Source organism: Zootoca vivipara, chromosome Z, assembly GCF_963506605.1.
Source record: "Zootoca vivipara chromosome Z, rZooViv1.1, whole genome shotgun sequence".
Taxonomy (NCBI): Eukaryota; Metazoa; Chordata; class Lepidosauria; order Squamata; family Lacertidae; genus Zootoca; species Zootoca vivipara.
The window spans coordinates 11,644,926-11,663,843 of NC_083294.1; the positions used below are offsets into that span (position 1 = coordinate 11,644,926).

The 18,918-nt window shown below is 47.1% G+C and overlaps 1 protein-coding gene across 2 annotated transcripts in view; it reads left to right on the forward strand.

Annotated features, from left to right (window-relative positions):
- The first annotated feature begins 18,111 nt into the window (after positions 1-18,111).
- LOC118083864 (discoidin domain-containing receptor 2-like) overlaps positions 18,112-18,918 on the forward strand; it is a 37,184-nt gene continuing 36,377 nt past the window's right edge. For both annotated transcript variants that reach the window (XM_035112845.2, XM_035112846.2), the window contains exon 1: positions 18,112-18,492. The gene's annotated coding sequence lies outside the window, so the exon portion shown is untranslated. The remainder of the gene's footprint in view (positions 18,493-18,918) is intronic.

Below are 18,918 nucleotides of genomic sequence, written 5' to 3' on the forward strand. Positions count from 1 at the left end.
ATCTGTCATGCCCAGAGGTTGGCAACCTAAGGCCCATGGGCCAGAAGTGGCCCATGAGGGTCGCTTAACTGGCCCATGAGCCAGCCCCAAACCAAGCCACCTGCTCTGCGAGTCCCCACACACTGCTAAACCAGCACAGTGCAGTGTGGGGGTTCTCTTCCACGGCTCTGGAAATCGCTTCTGCACATGCCCGGATGCTGGAAATTGTGCCTGCACATGTCCACGGTGCCGGAAATCACTTCTGTGCATGCCTAGATGCTGAAAATCGCTTCTGCACAGGTGCGATTTTTGGCATCTGGGCATGTGCAGAAGCGATTTCCGCGGGAGTGATTCAACCCATGCCCGGTAAGCCTTGCCGACCCCTGGTCTTGCCTGTAGAATGTCCCAAGTTTAATCCCTGGCAACATAGGACTGGAAGAGACCCTTGTCTAAAACACTGCAGAGCCAGTATTGAAGTCACTGAGTTAGATGGACCAATGGTCTGACTATAACTCAACTTCCTGTGTCTTAAGGTGCATGCCCTAACTCAGTGGTACAGCATCTGCCTTGCCTGCAGGTCACAGGTTCAATCTCCAGCAGCTTCTCCAGGTAGAACTGGGAAACGTGCTTGTCTGAAACCCTGAAGAGCCACTGCCAGTCAGTGTATAATACTGAGCTTTATGGAACAATGGTCTGACTCCCTGTATTACTAGATAACAATGTAATTTTATTCTCTTTAAATGGGTTTTGGACCCACCCCCCACTGATCTTGAATTCAGTCCCAAATCACTTTACTTTTAATAGATAGATAGATGATAGATTCCTCCTAAAATTCATGAACATCTTTGCGCACATTTCTCCTAATATACACATTATTGCATGCAGTTTTGTCTAACGTGCACATTTTTGCAAAGCAATTTCTCCTAATATAGAGCATTTATGTCTCTTATTTTCACAAATGCATGCAAGTATCTTTTATCTGTCCTGAGCCTTCCAACACTGGATGCCCCAAAGTTTTAATGTTAATGAGAGAGGGAGATAAACTTTTTTCTACCCACTTTCATTATTTTATAAACTTTTATTGTACCTCCTCTTTGCCTTTTCTCTAAACTGAAAATGTTGCAAACTTTCTCCATAAAGGTGTTGCTCTATCCCCTCAATCATTTTGGTAGAATCTTCCTTAAATTATGCAGTGAATCAGATTTCTCCCCCATCCTTGTTTGGGATTGGGCTGAGAGGAAGGGGAACCCAAGTGAGCGGCTGCAATGAAGGGTTGTCAACAAAAGCCAGACACCTGTTGGTATGTATCAGTCACAGTTGGGGAATCACCCGGTCTGCCCCTGTTTGATAATAGCTGGCATCAGACAAAAGAGAAGAAAGAGATCTGTTTAATGGTTTAATGGCTCAGAGGTGTTCTGCTAAATTAAATTTCACCACTGAGACCTTGCTGGAGCTTGGAATGGGACGGGTGGAGTGCCTCAAAACGCCCTGGGGCCTCAGCAGGTCATAGCAGGCCGAACATGCTCTCCCTCCTCCCGCGACCCACACTAGCAGCGTTGTTAACACACAAGCGTTGTTAGCAACAACATCTGAGTCCTTCACATCTGCTCTACCGCGCCCCCACCTTGGCCGCAGGCCTGAGAGATAGCTGTTGCTCTTATTTATTCCAAAACTGAAAACCCACCCCCGCCCCTGAGGCTCGGCAAAAATGATAACAAGACAAAACAGGAAAAAACATAGATACCCAACAAAATCAAGTCCCTGTTAGAATATACATATATAGGCATAACTAGCACGTTGAAGAATAATTGGATAATAAAGAGGAGCCTGTGGGAATGCTGGAGCACTGTTGTACGACTCAGGTTGCCAAATCCTTTTCTCCAGCAGGGCTCCTGTGCCTTTTGACAACGTGGGGTGGTTGGTTTTGTTTTGTTTTGTTTTTTAAAAAACCAAATGGCTGATTGTTTATTTATTGACTTATTGGCTTGTTTGAGAGATGTGAAACCCAGCAACTTTTATGCAAATCTTCGCAACAATAATTCACATTATGTTAAGAAAACACAGAATTTTATTTAGACAAATGAAAAGCAGCATATATAAAAGCACAGGCACTGGAGGCTGGCAAATGGGGTGCTGCTCTACCAAACTCATTCTGCCCCTAGACAGCCCCCACCTGCCTGCCTTCTTAATTACAACAGTCTGGGGGTGGCACAAACTGTCAGCTTCCTCCTTCTCCTTAGCCTCAGTGTTGCCTTTGTAGAACTCAGCAGGGGGGGCGGAGAATGGGGACAAAACTAGAATAAGTTGACGCTGCATGTTATGTGCTCTGGACCTGCCTGTTGTTGTCTCTCTGGCGCCATCTACTGTTGGTCTCCCTGCCTTCCATCCTACCAGTCCAAGTCACCAGTCACCACTGCATCACAGCAGTTCTCTAGGATCTTAGACAGGAAATAATGTTTCCCCTCACCTATCAGATAAGGTTTTAACTGGACATGCTGAAGACTGGCACTGGGACATTTTTGCATGCAAAACATGTGCTCTTTCATTGAGCAATGGATGCTCCTGATGAACACATGAACTTTATGCACCACCACAAGTTCTGTGAGGAGAGGAATGCATAAAACGGTTGCACTTGCCTAGCTTTGGAAGACTCAAATGACGTGATAGTAAAGGTAAAGGACCCCTGACAGATAAGTCCAGTCACAGACTCTGGGGTTGTGCGCTCATCTTGCTCTATAGGCCAAGGGAGCCAGTGTTTGTCCGCAGACAGTTTTTCCAGGTCATGTGGCCAGCATGACTAAGCCACTTCTGGCGAACCAGAGCAGAGCACGGAAACACTGTTTACCTTCCCGCTGCAGCAGTATCTATTTATCTACTTGCACTTTGAGGTGCTTTCAAACTGCTAGGTTGGCAGGAGCAGGGACCAAGCAAGGGAGCTCACCCTGTCGCGGGGATTCGAACCGCCGACCTTCAGATCGGCAAGCCCTAGGCTCTGTGGTTTAGACCACAGCGCCACCGCGTCCCTTATGTGATAGTAATGGCCTTCAAATACTTGAAGGGTTACCACTCCTCAAGGAATAAAAGGTTACAGAGTTCTTGATGCATTTATTAAAGTTGTCAAATGTCCATGACTGCCATCGCTGTGTGTTTGTGTAAGTCTTTGCTGGAATTATAGGTGATCGAATTCTGCCAGGTGGTGTAAAATGATTACAGTACAGGTTTTCTTTTCTTTGCATATCCCAGATTTCATGTGTAGTTTTCTTTGTTACTGCTAACATCCAAATTGTGTACCATGCTGGTATGTTTAAAATACAGTGGTACCTCGGTTTATGAACACAATTGGTTCCGGAAGTCTGTTCATAAACTGAAGCGTTCATAAACTGAAGCGAACTTTCCCATTGAAAGTAATGGAAAGTGGATTAATCCGTTCCAGACGGTCCGCGGAGTAACCGTTCATAAACTGAAGTGAACTTTTCCATTGAAAGTAATGGAAAGTGGATTAATCCGTTCCAGACAGGTCCGCAAAGTACTTAAACTGAAGCGTTCATAAACTGAAACATGGGTGTAATTGGTTCCGGAAGTCTGTTCATAAACTGAAGCGTTCATAAACTGAAGCGAACTTTCCCATTAAAAGTAATGGAAAGTGAATTAATCCGTTCCAGATGGGTCTGTGGCGTTCATAAACCGAGGTGTTCATAAACCGAGGTTCCACTGTATTCAGATTTTACCACTACTGAATGATAGTATAGTATCACAGTTTGGTGGTGCCACACACTGACGGAAACAGGCAGTCTCCTCGGAGAAGGTATATAGATGTTAAAGAGAACTGGGGCCACAAAGGAACCTTGTAATACCCCAGGTATCAGTTTCCAAGGGGGAGCAGCAGCAGTGGTACCACTGCCCTTGCAATAAAACGATGCAGGATATATGTGGGTAGGGCTGCCGATGGGGGATGCAATTTAATTTGCATTTAAAGATGAATCTGCAAATTTTCGCTTTCGGAAACAACATGTGAAGTGAAACACAGCTATCCTTCAGAAATTCATGCTTCTCTAGATTCATTTACAGGTCTTCAGCCTAATAAATGTATTTAAAAAGACATATAATAGAGTAAGGTGTGCATTGAAATGCATATATATTAGTGGAAATTATGTACAGATATGCATTATATTAGGGGAAATTGCTTTGCAAAAATTATTTGCATTAAGAGAAACTTGGTGAATTTTCACAAGGATTCTTTATTTTTTATGCAAGCTGACATGTAGAACTGAATTTAAGACTGGCAAAACGAGAGAGAAAATAAAACTGACTGATTTGGCTGTCCCTAGGTAAGAGTTTCTGTTGTTTTTCCAGCTTGGGACCAAGTCCACCCATCATCTCCAACAGAGCTCTCTGAGGTTGAGTTATCTCAGAGAGGTAGGAACCCCTTGGCCTCACTAGCCATCCCCACCTATGGGTGTGGTTTGGGGCAGAGTCACCTATGAGTCAGAATGGCTCCTCCCTGGCAAATAAAGTATTTATAGCCTAAGAAGGGTTGGCAAAAAAGGGCAAATAAAAAGCAGATAAGGAGGCCTTGGAGAGGCTAAAAATCACAGCAAGAACCTCACCCCACCCACCTCTGCAGTTTGTGCCTTGACAAGCTGGGAAGGGAGACCGGGTAGGGATTTACTACCCTAAACACCACACTTTTGAACCGAGAGCAGGTGCGGCCGTATCTGTTCTGTTCCTGGGAGGTGGTTTTTTTTTTTACAGGAACCATGTTGGCCAGTCAGACAATGCCCATTGCTGCAGGCGCACCTGTTGCTGGAGAGCTTTCGGCAGTTGGTACTTTGGTGAGCTCTCCAGCATTATCATCAGAGAGGTCTCCTGGCCACCCAGCCCGGAGGGGAAGAAAGCCTAGCCGAATACTGTACCCACCTCTTGTGAGAAGACGCAGCCTGCGGGAGAAGACGGACCCTGCCAAAAGGTGGCTTCTGTTTTTTGTTGGATTTGTTCTCCTGCAAGTTCTGATGGAGGAGCCTGCTCACGAGAGGGAGGGCCTCACTGAGGACTTGCTGCTTGGTGCGTCTTCAGGCACCCATCACTTCAAGATTCTGTCAAATTCCTCAGGAGGTGAAGGTGTGCAGAGAGGGACAGCACACCCAGTGACCTTCGCACCAGACCTCAAGGGAGAGCCCAGCTTGAGAGACAGGACAGTGCCAGCAAATGTGCTGGGTGGCCCCTGGACTCTGGAGGGGAAGAGGGTCCTAGACCATTCACGCTCACAGAGCTGGCCTGGAAGAAATCCAGGGAACAGGAAGAGATGTTGACAATGGTGTAGTGAACGGGGGACACATTGCGAACTCAGCTTCAGAACTCCCCCACCCCCCATCCCAGAGCAAGAGTGATGAAACCATCTGTTGGTGCACCAGGGGAACTGATGAACTCTTCTTCCTCTGGCAGGTGAATGAAGGTGATAACGAGTCTTTCGAGTTTGTGACAAATCTGAGGAAGTCAGCAAATGAAGCCAACATTCAGGCAGAGGCTTGGACACTTTCCCCCCCTTTTCTCAGATAGAGTTCTTCTCACTGGCAGTTTAAATAGGAACCCACTGCACTTCTAATTAAAAGGCTGAAGATCTTTGGTTAGAAGTGCTTTGCAAGGTGAACTTATGCAGTCAGCACTGCTTTTAATGGAGCTTACTCCTAGAAAAGTATGTGTAGGATTGCTGTCTGATACTTGTAAGTTGGGCAGTACGCTGTAAGATAAGATATCTTTATTGTCATTGTCCCCTTGCGGGAACAACGAAATTACTCTTTGTATATACTTTGTATATACTTTGTATAATTGTTCTTTGTATATGTGTCTCTCTAATGATCTACAATATAGAATCAATAGCTCTTGTTGCATTTTTTGGATTCTCCTGAGGGGCAGGGTTATAGGGATTGCCACAAGGAGCTCCTGAACTTCAAAATTCACCACCACACAAGTAGATGCCAATGCTCACGGTTCTGTACCTGGTGTTATGTGGAGAAAGCCTAGCAAATGCCCAAGGGGAGCGCTGCGTGTCTTTGGATGTATCCGCAATCCCTCTTGTCCCAGTGCCTTCCCCCAGGGAAAGCTGCTCTTTAGTGCTCAGTCAGAGCAAATGGCAAATTGGGTTTTCTAAGACTGCCATTTGTTCTGGTGTATTGCTAAAGAGACGGTTTTCCCTTGGGGAAAAATGAGGCAAGAGGAAAAACACTCAGTCCCATGCTTTTTTATTGGATCACTAACTCATACAGTAATGGGTTTCTCCAGAGCTGCAACAAAAAAGCTCCGGTGGAATAGTGCCGTGTTTCTCCAAAAATAAGACACTGTGGCTTATTTTCAGGGGATGTCTTACTTTTTACTACATGTCCAGCCTAGCCTCTTCCTTGGGGCCCTCCAGAACTGCGCCTATCACTAGGTCTTATTTTCGGGGTATGGTTTATATTGCGCAAATGCTTAGAAATCCTGCTACGGCTTATTTTATATCTTATTTTAGGAGAAACAGGGTACAAACCAATTCCACCTACGGTAGCTCACTGGTAGAGCACCGCTTTGCATGCAGGAGGGGTAGTTCAGTGGGTAGAGCCTGAGGCTCTTAGTCTCAGGCTTGTGGTCTCGAACCCCACATTGGGCAAAAAATATACCTTAATTGCAGAGGTTTGGCTAGATGATCTTCATGGTTCCTTCTAACTCTACAGTTCTATGATTCTTAAGATCCCAGGTTCAATCCCCAAAAGTCTTCAGGTAGGGCTGGGAAAGACAGTAGGAGCTGCTCCCAGTCAGTGCAGACAGTACTGAGCCGGATAGACCAAGCTTTTAAGTACGTCAGGGTGGAATCTATACTTGTTTTAGGGCTGCAGTGGTGCAGTCTTGGGATGGGAGAAAAATTCAGTTTGTTTCACAGTTTAAAGAGCAACTCTCTAATTCACAGTTCCCAGAATAATGTGCAAAACGTGTCTATCCTTTGACATGCACATTTCTTTGGATTTTGCAACGCAGTTTACAGACCACGTCACATCTGCAAAATGTGTATATTGGGGGGGAAATTGTGCATTAAGATGCTTATACTCACAAAAATAACATACAAAAATGCATTCTACTAGGAAAAAAATGCTTTGGAAAAATGTGTATATCAGGGGAAATTGCATACCAAAATGTGTATACTAGAAGAAATTTGCTTTATGATGAATTTTCACAATGACTTAAAAAAAAAAAAGCAACCTGTGCAGAAATGTTGCAAACTGAACTAAGCTAAGATTGGAAATGTGAGAAAGTGAAATTGACAGTCATCCATCCCCTAGCCATTCCAGACACTTAATGATCTTATAACCTCCTCTTTAGATGGTAATACACATGGTTTCATTTCAAAATGTGATAAGCCAGCTCTGCTGGTTTTTTTTTGAGACCCTCCTGCTCATTCTGCTGAATGGACCCTGGGCATGTGTCTCAAAGTCCTGCAGTGATGGTGCCAAGCTGAGTGAACAGTGGCATCTTCTACTACCACCTGTGTTGCCTGCGTTTCAAGGGACAGCCTCTCTTCTACACACACACACACACACACACACACACACACACACACACACCTATCCATAGTTGGAATATACTTTCACAAAATTATGCACTGGTAATTTAAAAAAAAAAACTTTGTATTTGCTTCTGTGAAGAGTCTTGGATATCTTTATGAACAGAACGTTAAGTTTTTTAAAATAAATAAATAAATACTTTGGTATTACCTGAGCAACTTCGGAAGTCTCTTGTCTTTTCCTGGCTTCTCCTTCCAATTGTAATGCGGTAGCCAAAGTTATGCATTATTGTATTTCAGCTTTTCCCAACCTGGTGCCCTCCAGGTGTTTTGGACAATGCTGGCTGGGACTCCTGAGAGTTGTGACCCAAAACGTATTGAGGGCACCAGGCTGGGGAAGTCTGAAGTTGTTGATTGGCAGGACAGTACTGAGTAGTTTAGGTGCTTAATAAAGCCTAACAAATATTACTGGATGCTCTTGACATCTTTTTTTATTAAAAAAACCCATAGTTTGCAGTCCTGCTTAGCAATCCTGGTTAGCAGGGTACACTCAAATCACACAGTTTGCCAGTTTGGACGTAGCAGCATACTATGGTCTGATCAAACCAGAACAATCCCGGTTACAGGTAGGTAGCCGTGTTGGTCTGGATCGAAGTAAAATAAAAAAATTCCTTCAGTAGCACCTTAAAGACCAACTAAGTTTTTATCTGAAGAAGTGTGCATGCACACGAAAGCTCATACCAAAATAAAAACTTAGTTGGTCTTTAAGGTGCTACTGAAGGAATTTTTTTATTTTACTTAGAACAATCCCATCAAGCTGTACAGAATTAAGCTGTACATCACCCTGATATTTGACAATAAAGCGGTATAGAAATACTTTTATAAATATAAATAAATAAGAAGTGGGGGACACAGGAGTAGTAGTAGGATTTGGAGGACTGAAAACACAACATATAAATACAGCCAGTGCTTTTTTTCTGGGGGTATGCATGGGTACGCATACCCCTAAACATTTTGTGAATCTTTGTACTTTTGTCCATTTGCTGTTTTTATTCCCCCCCCCCCCCGATTTGAACTATAAAATGGTGATTTTCTTGAGAAAAATGAGAGTAGCCCTAAACATTTTTAAAGGAAAAAAGCACTGAATACAGCCATAGGATTCCTAGGCAGTTTCTGACATTGCAGTTCAGTTTTAGAGGGATAATCCTAAAGTTTGTAGAGGTATGTTTGCAGCACTTCAAAACCTCACACCAGTCCACCACACATCATTGTTCTCTCACCACTGCTAATGACTTGTGCCAGGAGTAGGCAACATGCAGCCCTGTTGCTATATGTGGATCTGGATAGGTGGTAAAGATGGTAAATGTATAAAATGTAAAGGACCCCTGGGTGGTTAAGTTCAGTCAATGGTGACTATGGGGTGTGGTGCTCATCTCACTTTCAGGCCGAGGAGCCAGCGTTTGTCCAAAGACAGCGTTCCGGGTCATGTGTGGCCAGCATGTCTAAACTCCTTTTGGTGCAATGGAACACTGTGACGGAAGCCAGAATGCATGGAAACGCTGTTTACCTTCTTGCTACAGCGGTACCTATTTATCTACTTGCAGTGGTGTGCTTTTGAACTGCTAGGTTGGCATAAGCTGGGACAGAACAACGGGAGCTCACCCCGTGGCAAGAGTTTTGAACCATCGGACTTCCGATCAGCAAGCCCTAAATCAGTGGTTTAGACCACAGCACCACCTGTGCCCCTTAAGGGTGGAAAAAATGGGGACAAAAGTGGTTGGCACTGCAGAGGGAGAGAGAGGGAGAGAGAAAGTACGGGAGTGTCAAAAGAGAAAAATATAAAATGGGGTGGAGAGAGAGAGAGAGAGATAAAGGGGGTAGCAGAGGGGGGGGAAACAGGGCACCAAAAGAGAAAGAGAGAAAAGCAGGTGGCAGAGAGAAAAGGGCACCCAACCCTTTTAGACCTTGCCTTATCCACTCCTGGCATGTAGCTCCATATAGATTGGCTTTGAGGGAATGCAGTCTTTGACAAGCTCCCAGTCCTATGGAACTCACAGAATATGTATGAAACGTGACCCAGATCCTTTGTGGTACATGCAGGTTCCACACCCAGTGGGCATCGTCATCAATACCCATGTCAACGGACAGTAGGGATGGGGGATGAATTTGTTCTGAATTCTGGCACTTCTTCAGTGATCATGCGGCAAGCATGTATGTAGGTGCGACGATTAGTGCCAAAAGTGGTGTTAGTGCAAAGAAGAGAAGGTGGGTGTTCCTTTAAAAAAAGCTCAATAGCTCAACAACCTCTGACACCTCCTTTTCTATAAAAAAAAGCCCTGATCAATCTACACATCTCAAAACAGCTCCCAAAATGAAATGCAGCTATCCTTTGAAATCCATGCTTCTCTGGGTTTTGCTATACAGCTCTCCAACCAAGTGAACATGTGCCACAATAAAGTGTGCATAAAAATGCATGCATTTGTTAAAACAATACAGAAAAAATTACATTAAAGAAAACTTTGTGAAAATGTGCATGTTAGGCAAAAATGCCTACCAAAAAGCATGTAATGTGCACTTAAAATGCTGGTTAATTTCTTTAGTAAAGCAAAAAAAGAGGGAGATGCGGGTGACGCTGTGGTCTAAACTACAGAGCCTAGGACTTGCCGATCAGAAGGTTGGCGGTTTGAATCCCTGTGACGAGTGAGCTCCTGTTGCTCGGTCCCTGCTCCCGCCAACCTAGCAGTTCGAAAGCACTTCAAAGTGCGAGTAGATAAACGACTTAGTCATGCTGGCCACATGACCTGGAAGCTGTCTACAGACAAACACCAGCTCCATCGGCCAGTAAACTCATCGGCTGCAACCCCAGAGTCGTCCGCAACTGGACCTAACGGTCAGGGGTCCCTTTACCTTTAATGAACAGAGGACATTGTGTTCTATTGGTGAATGCCCAAAGAGCCTTAAATTGGTTAAATATTAAGACCAGTTGAATAATCTCAATTTTGGGGGTGGGTGGTGGGTCTTTAAAAAGTGCCAGAGATTACACCCAGCACTGCCTGAAACTCCATGGATGCAGTGTGAATCTGTACTTGCAAAAGCAACCTCCTCCATCAGGCCTAAGCAGTTGTCCAGTAGGTACACAGTGCTCTGAGGGCTTTGTACTTCTGAGCAATGGTCTGGGCCTCTGGGTAACCTTTCTATGGGTTGACAGCCAGTGATGTTGGTCTTCTGGAAATCGTTAATCAAAACACATTTTGGCTAGTGTGGAGATCTGATGCTCTAAATCAGTTGGTATCTGGTTTAGACATGTTTGTCTAATATTTTGTAAGCAAAACTTTAAAAAGAACACACACCTTCTAAATATTTTGTGTGTGAATATATGATGCATAGCTGCCAAGTTATCCCCTTTTTAAAGGGATTTTCCCTTATGCTGAATAGGCTTCCTCGCGAGAAAAGGGAAAACTTGGCAGCTATGATATGATGTGTGTCTCCCCCCCCCCCGGTGCAGCTCAAAGTAGCTAATCTGAAATATTCTGAAGGGCTATAGCTCAGTCCTAGATTCAATCTCCAGCACCTACAGGTAGGGCTGAGAAAGTCTCGGAAAGACGCTGCCAGTCAGAGTAGGTAATACTGAGCCAGATGGACCAATGGTCTGTTTCAGTATAAATCACCTCCCTCTACTCCTGTCTCCCAGTAAATCCAGATCTACTTTCTGCCAGTGGCAGAGCTTCATGCGCTGCCCCCAGTGACGTGGCGCACGTTTTGGGGGTGAGGCACGCTGCGCGTTTTGGGGGCAGGACGCGCCACGTGCAGTGGCGTGCCACACATTTTGGGAGTGGGGCGGGCAGCGGCGATGGCGCCCCTGGGATCGCAGCGCTCGCGGCGGACCGCCCCCACGGCCCCATCTTCCTACGCCCCTGCTTTCTGCTCAGTCCCTGGAGTAGACAACAATGAACTTGATGGACCCAGTAGTCTGACTTGGAAGAAGAGAGCAGATCCCTATGTTCCCTGTAATTGGGGATGTTATGAGCAGCCCCCCCTTCTTCTGTGGCTGTGTGCCAAGTGCTGGCCAACCAGAGTTTGAGCAACCTCTCATAAAGTCCCTGTCCCGCCAGGGTGGAAGGCTTTGCCCGTGCCTGCGTGGGAAGGGAACTTTCTTTGCACGCACGGACTCTGTCTCCAGGTGTTTCCTCCAAAGAGCTCTTTAGCAAGAGCTATTTCTGCCTCCCCAAATTAGCCACCTAATGAGCCTAATTTGAGGCCTAGAGACAAAAGTTACCCAGCTAATGATGCACCAAAGGCTGCCAGCTTCCTGGTTAGAGAATGCCCCTTCTTTTCTTTGTCTAGTCATTGATGTGTAGCTATGGAGGGACTGCGCAGAAAGAAGGGATGAGAACTTTGGGGTGCTGGGGTCCACCTCTGTTCAGCTTCTTTTTACCTGTTTTCCAACATTTTCAGCTAGCCCAGGAAGCTATGCTTATACTGAGCCAGGCCATTGGTCCACCCATCTCAGTGCACCCTAGCTATACCTGGGGTTGTCTATGCAGCAGGAGGGGTAGATTGAACTTGGCACCTTCTACATGCAAAGCAGATGCTCTTAACGCTGAGCTACTACAGCTCCTCCCTTAGGCAGAGGAATAGAGAAAGCCCATCTAGCTCAGTACTGCCTGCAGTGGCTGGGACAGCTCTCTGGGATTTTGGAGAGGGAGTCATAGCGCTACCCAAAAATGAACCTGGGACTTATGCATGCAAAGCAAATGCTCTACCACTTAGCTATGGTCCTTCCCTTAACCCTCTTATGAACGTAAGAAGGGCCTTGCTGGGTCAGGAAAAAGGCCCGTCCAGTCCAGCATACAGCACAGTAGCCAACAAGAGGCCTCTTGGAATCTTGCAAACAGGACCTGACACCTGACCCAGCAACTGGTATTCAGAGGCAGACTGCCCCTCACCATGGAGGTTTCATTGTCTCCTGATCTGCGTGGAGGGTGCCTGGCCTGCAAGCCCCCCCACCCAGTGCTCCTCCTCTCTGCATTTGCTTTGCAGCTCAGAGGCCTCAAGCCCTGAGGGGTGTGAGGTTTCACACTGTTGTACATGCTGTTCCCAGCAAGGCTGAAGGCTGCTGGGCTGTCCCTCCTGGTTAATCCTATTTGCTTGGGGAGGACACGCCACCAGGCAAGGTTGCCTTTCCAGAATGTTATAAGAATTTTAAAAGGCTTTCTTGCCTGTTTAAAAGGGTCCTACCCCGGTAGGGAGTCCGAACCTCCGAAGAGATTCGGAGGGCGAAATTAATTACCTCTCTTCGTTAGCGCAAAACAGAGACCAAACCAAGGTAGAGGAAAAAGCAAGGCTAGTCGCCCGCAGTTTATTTGCGGTTTATTTTGCTGCAGCAGGGTGTTCTCTCTAGCACAGGAGAAAAGAAGGACCCAGAACAAAGGTCTCCCTCCCCATATATAGAACTTTGAAAATTCCCTCCTTCCCAGTCCAGGCCACCCCCAGAAGTGTCGTACATACATCACAGAAGGGGTGTAGCCCAAGACCACCACCCCCACACTGTCATGTCTACATCAAAGAAGAGGTGTCAGAAATATGAGGTTTCCCCCCCCCCCATTTCCTCCCTCCTTTCAAAGAGAAAGGCCTTGTCAGCCTGGGAGAGTCAAAATGGCTACAGGACTGCCCCCTTGCACATGTTTGTTTGGTACATCTATGAACATTATATATATATATATATATATATATATATATATATATATATATATATACACCTTTAGGTAAAGGTAAAGGGACCCCTGACCATTAGGGCCAGTCGTGACCGACTCTGGGGTTGCACGCTCATCTCGCATTATTGGCCGAGGGAGCCGGCGGACAGCTTCCAGGTCATGTGGCCAGCATGACAAAGCCACTTCTGGTGAACCAGAGCAGCACACAGAAACGCCGTTTACCTTCCCGCTGTAGTAGTTCCTATTTATCTACTTGCATTTTGACGTGCTTTCGAACTGCTAGGTTGGCAGGAGCTGGGACCAAGCAATGGGAGCTCACCCCGTCACAGGGATTCGAACCGTTGACCTTCTGATCAGCAAGCCCTAGGCTCAGTGGTTTAACCCACAGAGCCACCTGGGTCCCGATAAAGACCTTTAAAAAAACTTAAAATTCTCACAACACAGAAGCTAACTTGAGAAAGCAGGAGAAGCTGGGGTGGGGAAAATATATGAGATGGTGGGGGGACGGGGGACGGCAGAGCACTTGCTTTGCATGCAGAAGGTCTCAGGTTCAGAAGACCCCAGGTTCAATGTCCATCATATATCCAGGGACAACTGGGAGACCCCCCTGCTGAAAACCTGGGGAGCCACTGCCTGTCAGTGATGGCAATGCTGACTACAAAAGACCAAAGGTCCAACTTGGCACAAGTTCCTGTTCACAGTTATGAGGACTGGAGTCTCGCTTTGTTTTTATATGAGACAGTAGTTCAGTGGCTGAGCATCTGCTTCAGATGCAGAAGGTCCCAAGTTCAACGCACGGGGTGGCTACTCTTGCAAAATCCAGAGAACTGCAAATTTTGAAGGGTCGCTGGGCATCACTTCTCATATTGCTTTGGAAATGGGGGGTGGTGGTTCAGCTTTAACTGCGAACTGAATTTAATTTCTCTTCCCCCCCCCCCGTCCCTAACTCTCCACCCCACCCATCTTCCTTATGTAAGAACTGTTGCTGCTGGCCAGTTTGTGTATTACACACACACACACACACACACACACACACACACACACACAGTCAGTTGATGTAATCAGATTGCTGCCTCCAAGGCCTTTGGGGATTTGTCTCCTGCAGCTACATTCCCAAAGTGAAACATCTAGATTGTGCCATGGTCGCAATAGTTTCTACATGCATTCCTGCCTGCCCCTCTCTATCCTTCATCCAGGCGAGAAAGAGGCATGATCAGAGCTCAGTGATTCATCCCAGCCGGGAAAAAGTAGGCTACGCAGGATGCAAAGCAGGGCCAGTGAGGGGAATGTCCTGAGGAGAGAGGGTTTGTATTGGAGGCAGGTGTGTGTGGACTAAGGAGACTCTGTAGGTTTTGTAGAGTGGGCATGTGGCCTGGGGAGAGGGTGTGTGTATCACGGGAAGCAGCGATGTAGCCTGGGAGAGGGGCTGTGCCTTGGGAGAGGGGATATGGAAGAAGTGGGTGTCTTGGGGGGAGAGGGAGGGTCTTGAGGAGTGGGCATGTGGCCTGGGGAGATGGGCAGTGTCTTGGGGGGAGAGAGTGTGTCTTTGGGAGCAGGCATGTGGCCTGGGGAGAGGGAGCACATCCTGAGGGTATGTCCTTTGGGGAAGAGGTGTGTCTTGGAGAGAGGTGTGTGGTCTGGACGGAGGAGGTGTGCCCTGCGGAGAGGGGTATGGACTGGGGAAGTGTGTGTGCATCTTGGGGAAGAGTTCTGTGGCCCAGATAGAGAGGCCTGGAGGCCTGTATTCTGTCCGTCAGGCCTGAAGTTTCCCAACCCTGCTCTAACATATCAAGAATGTAGAAGCAGCTATCAAGTGTGGTATGGCGGTCAGCGGTATTGGAGCAGGACAAGGGGTTGTAGGGAGAAAAGAAATGCTAATTGTCCATTTCATTCCTGAAGTAGTACCATGACTGTAAAGGCCTCCCCCTCCCTGAAAGGAATACAGTGGTACCTCTGGTCAAGAACCTAATTCGTTCCGGAGGTCCGTTCTTAACCTGAAACTGTTCTTAACCTGAGACACCACTTTAGCTAATGGGGCCTCCCGCTGCCGCTGCACCACCGCTGCACGATTTTTGTTCTCATCCTGAAGCAAAGTTCTTAACCCGAGGTACTATTTCTGGGTTAGCGGAGTCTGTAACCTGAAGCGTTTGTAACCCAAGGTACCACTGTAGTAAACGTTCAGGGTCTAAAATTACTTAGTTGCCCCACAGAGTGTACATAACTGGCAAATTATTGTCCGTAACCGCCCCCCTGCCCCCCTGTTTGGGGATTGCCTTTTAAAAATGCTGTTAGCGTGATGGCTTGCAAGCAGTTTTGGTGCCTCGGGTTCTAACTTCTTCCTAGAAGTTACACCTTGGGCAGTGGTAGCAGTGGTAGAGGAATGGATGCTTCTTGTTCCCATTGCACAGACATGTATAACCAGATGCATCATGGGCGTTAAGATATTATATGATAGGCTCACTGCCACTTCTCCAAAATGATATTGTACAGCTGTGAATGGTGCAGAGAAGAGTGATCGAGATGGTGGTATATCTGGTGGGCAACTGTGAGACCAGGATGCTGGAATAGGTGGGCCCCCTTTGGCCTGATCCCGTATCAGGACTCTTCATATGCCGTTAAATTTTGGAGCTGTGTTTGCTTGTTCTCTGAAGAATTTGTAAAAGAAAAAAGAAGCCGTTCATGCTGCTAGTCCACAAGAAGACAGCAAGATCCTGTGTAAAAAGTCTGCATGGGCACAGAGGGAGACATTTAGGAAGGAAAGGGGCAACCCAGAGTGGGAGATAGCTGCTGCCTAGTATGGTTTTGCTGGTTGGCGCCGATGGGGCTTGTAGTCCAAAACATTTGGAGGGTATCAAGTTCGTGAAGTCTGATTTATTATGTCCCCTACCAAGTTAAAGATGAAGAAGATGATGACTCCTTGGTGGGAGGGCGGAGCCTGCATTGCCTGATAAAGTTGTTATCTACACTTCAAAACACACCTCGGCAGCTACAGGGTATGTGAAATGGCAGACTGTGCTTCATGTTCATGCACACACATTATTTACCTTTGTGTGGCTTTAATGTGAAATGCACATCCACTTTCCCTCTTTGAGATTTACGCCCCATCTGCACCATACAGTATCATAGCACTTTAAACAGTCATGGCTTCCCCATAAAACCTTGGGAATTGTAGTTTGTGCAGAGAGAGAGAGAGAGAGAGAGAGAGAGAGAAAGAGAGAGAGATCAGTACGCACCATGAAGTTGTTACAGTAAGTAACACGCTTTAACATTTGGGTGAAAAAGTTACCCTTTAGTAACCCCCCCAAGCACTGAATTGCTAGGCAACTCCCTATTCCCCTCATAGAGCTATAATTCCCATAATTCCCTGTGAAGAAGGTTTGGTTGTTAAAGCACTTGGGAGTTGTAGCTCTAGGAAGAGGAATAAGGGTCTCAGAACAACTCTCAGCACCCATAACAAACTACACTTCCCAGGATTCTTTGGTGGCAAGAGAGGGAGCCATGATCATTAAAGTGGCAATGGGGTCAAAATCAGGATGAACACTCATTGTCCAATCTATAACAATGAGTCAGTGTGTAAAATGGTTAGTGTTGGACTAGGACCCAGGAGACCAGGATTCAAACCTCCACTTGGACAGCGTTGGGCCAGTCACTTCCTCTCAGTCTGACCTAACTCACAGGGTTGTTGTGGGGATTAAATGCGGGGGACGGACCCTGCACACTAGTTTGAGCTCCTCGGAGAAAAAGGTGGGAGATCAATAACAACGTAACGTAACAACATCCTTGCAAACAAATCAGAATAGATGCTCAGGAAAGAGTGGGCATAATATGAGAGGCAGTGTGGTGTAGTGGCTAGAGTGTCGGACTAGGACATGGGAGACCAGGGTTTGAACCACCATTCAGCCATTAAATTCACTGGATGACAGGCACCACCTCTCAGCCTAATTTACCGCACAGGATTGTTGCAGGGATTAATTGAGGAAGGGAACAATCACATATTGCCTTTAATCCTGGCATTGCACAGCCCAACATCCTTCCCTCTGACAGTGGCCATTTCCCCGAGATGCCCTACATCAGGGGTGGCCAACTTCCAAGAGATTGCGATCTCCTCACAGAGTTAAAAACTCGCAGTGATCTATCCCCTTTTGGGAGATTCAGGTTGATGTGGTTGAGCTTTTAGGAAGGAAAGCCATCCATGTTTGGGGGGGGGCGGGTTGGGTCAAAGTTGAGCTTTTTTTTTTTAGGAAGGAAAGCCCTGTTTGGGGGGCTTCAGGGCAAAGATGTAGAATTTTTTTAGGGGAGCCAAAGTTGCTGAGCTTCTTTGGGAGGAGCCAGTGATCTACCAGTGATCTACCACAGATGTCCAGTGATCTACCAGTACATCACGATCTACCTGTTGGACATGCCTGCCCTACATGATATAGTACTCATTTTGCTTGTGTATGCCTTGGACACACTCAGGCCAAAACCCTCTTGACGAACCACAACATTTGCAAAGGGCAAAAGTTCGGCCTTGTCGAGCTGAGATTCGATCCTGGAGGAGGAGGAGCAGCAGGAGCAGCAGCTCTGGGCCGGTTCCAGCCTTGGTGTGGGACTTCCCAGTTTTTTTGTAGGGATAGCACGGAAATAAACTGAGGGTGAGGGGAGTCAAAAGGCGGGTGGGGAGAGAGAAGAAAGCCTTGAAGCACACCAACATGTGCACACCACACAACCCGTTTTACTGTTGGGGGGGGGGAGAGAAAAGAAAATCCTTCCTTAATGTTGTGGCTTTTTCATGTGCATGCAATGCTTGGCCCAACTCCAGGCTGAAGCCTGGCCCCGCTGCTCCCAGCCAAGGGGGCTGGAGGAAAAGAGAAAAGGGGGTGGGAGGTGGGGAGAGGGAGAGAGAGAGAGAAGGAAGGAGGGACAGAGGCTAAAGGAGACAGCAGCTTTTTCTTTCCCGCCTCTCTCCCTCTTTTAACACACACATATACAGAAATCTCTTTTCCATGGCCTCCGTCAGGGTGTTGCCATAGGAACTGTAGTGACAAAGGCAAGGAAGTCTCCTGGGCCTGTGTGTGGAAGGAGGACTGGAGGGAGAGAGAAGGAGGAGTCTGAGCCACAAGTTTGAGCGGATCTCCAAACTGCTGGAAAAGTTGCTTGCGAAGCGGGGTGGTGGTGGGGGAAGATGCTGGGAAGCCCAGCGCAGCTGAATCCATGGCAGTAGGAAGGCTGGGATTGCCATGGCGGTGGAGGCGGCTGCGGCAGCTGCACAGAGGCTAGGCCTGGCAGGTAGGGCCCTTCTCTGCAACTCGGGTCAGCCCCCTTTGCAAATTCTCCTGCATGCTTTTCCCTTTTGTTCGGGCTCGAGACAATGTTGGCTGCTTGCCCTCTTTTCCTGGAGCCACTGAGGCCCAGCTGTGCCCTCTTGCGCTTCCTGGCTGTGGAGGGAGGGGACTCAGCTGGGCGCCCTGGCCACAGCAAGCAGGAGTGGGCGACACAGAGGCCAGGAGGGGCGCAAGGATGCCTCGCCTTTCCCCTTGGGAGGAGGGAAAGGGGTGTCAGCCTCCTCGCTTTGTGTGTGGGGAAGATGGGTCAGGCTCTCTTATTTTCGGAAGGGCAGGAACTGGTGTGCTTCGAGTGTGCAGGAGATGTGCAGCGTTCTCTCAGTCAAACAAGAGCAGGAAATGCATGACGTTCTCTTCTCACGTGAGCCGA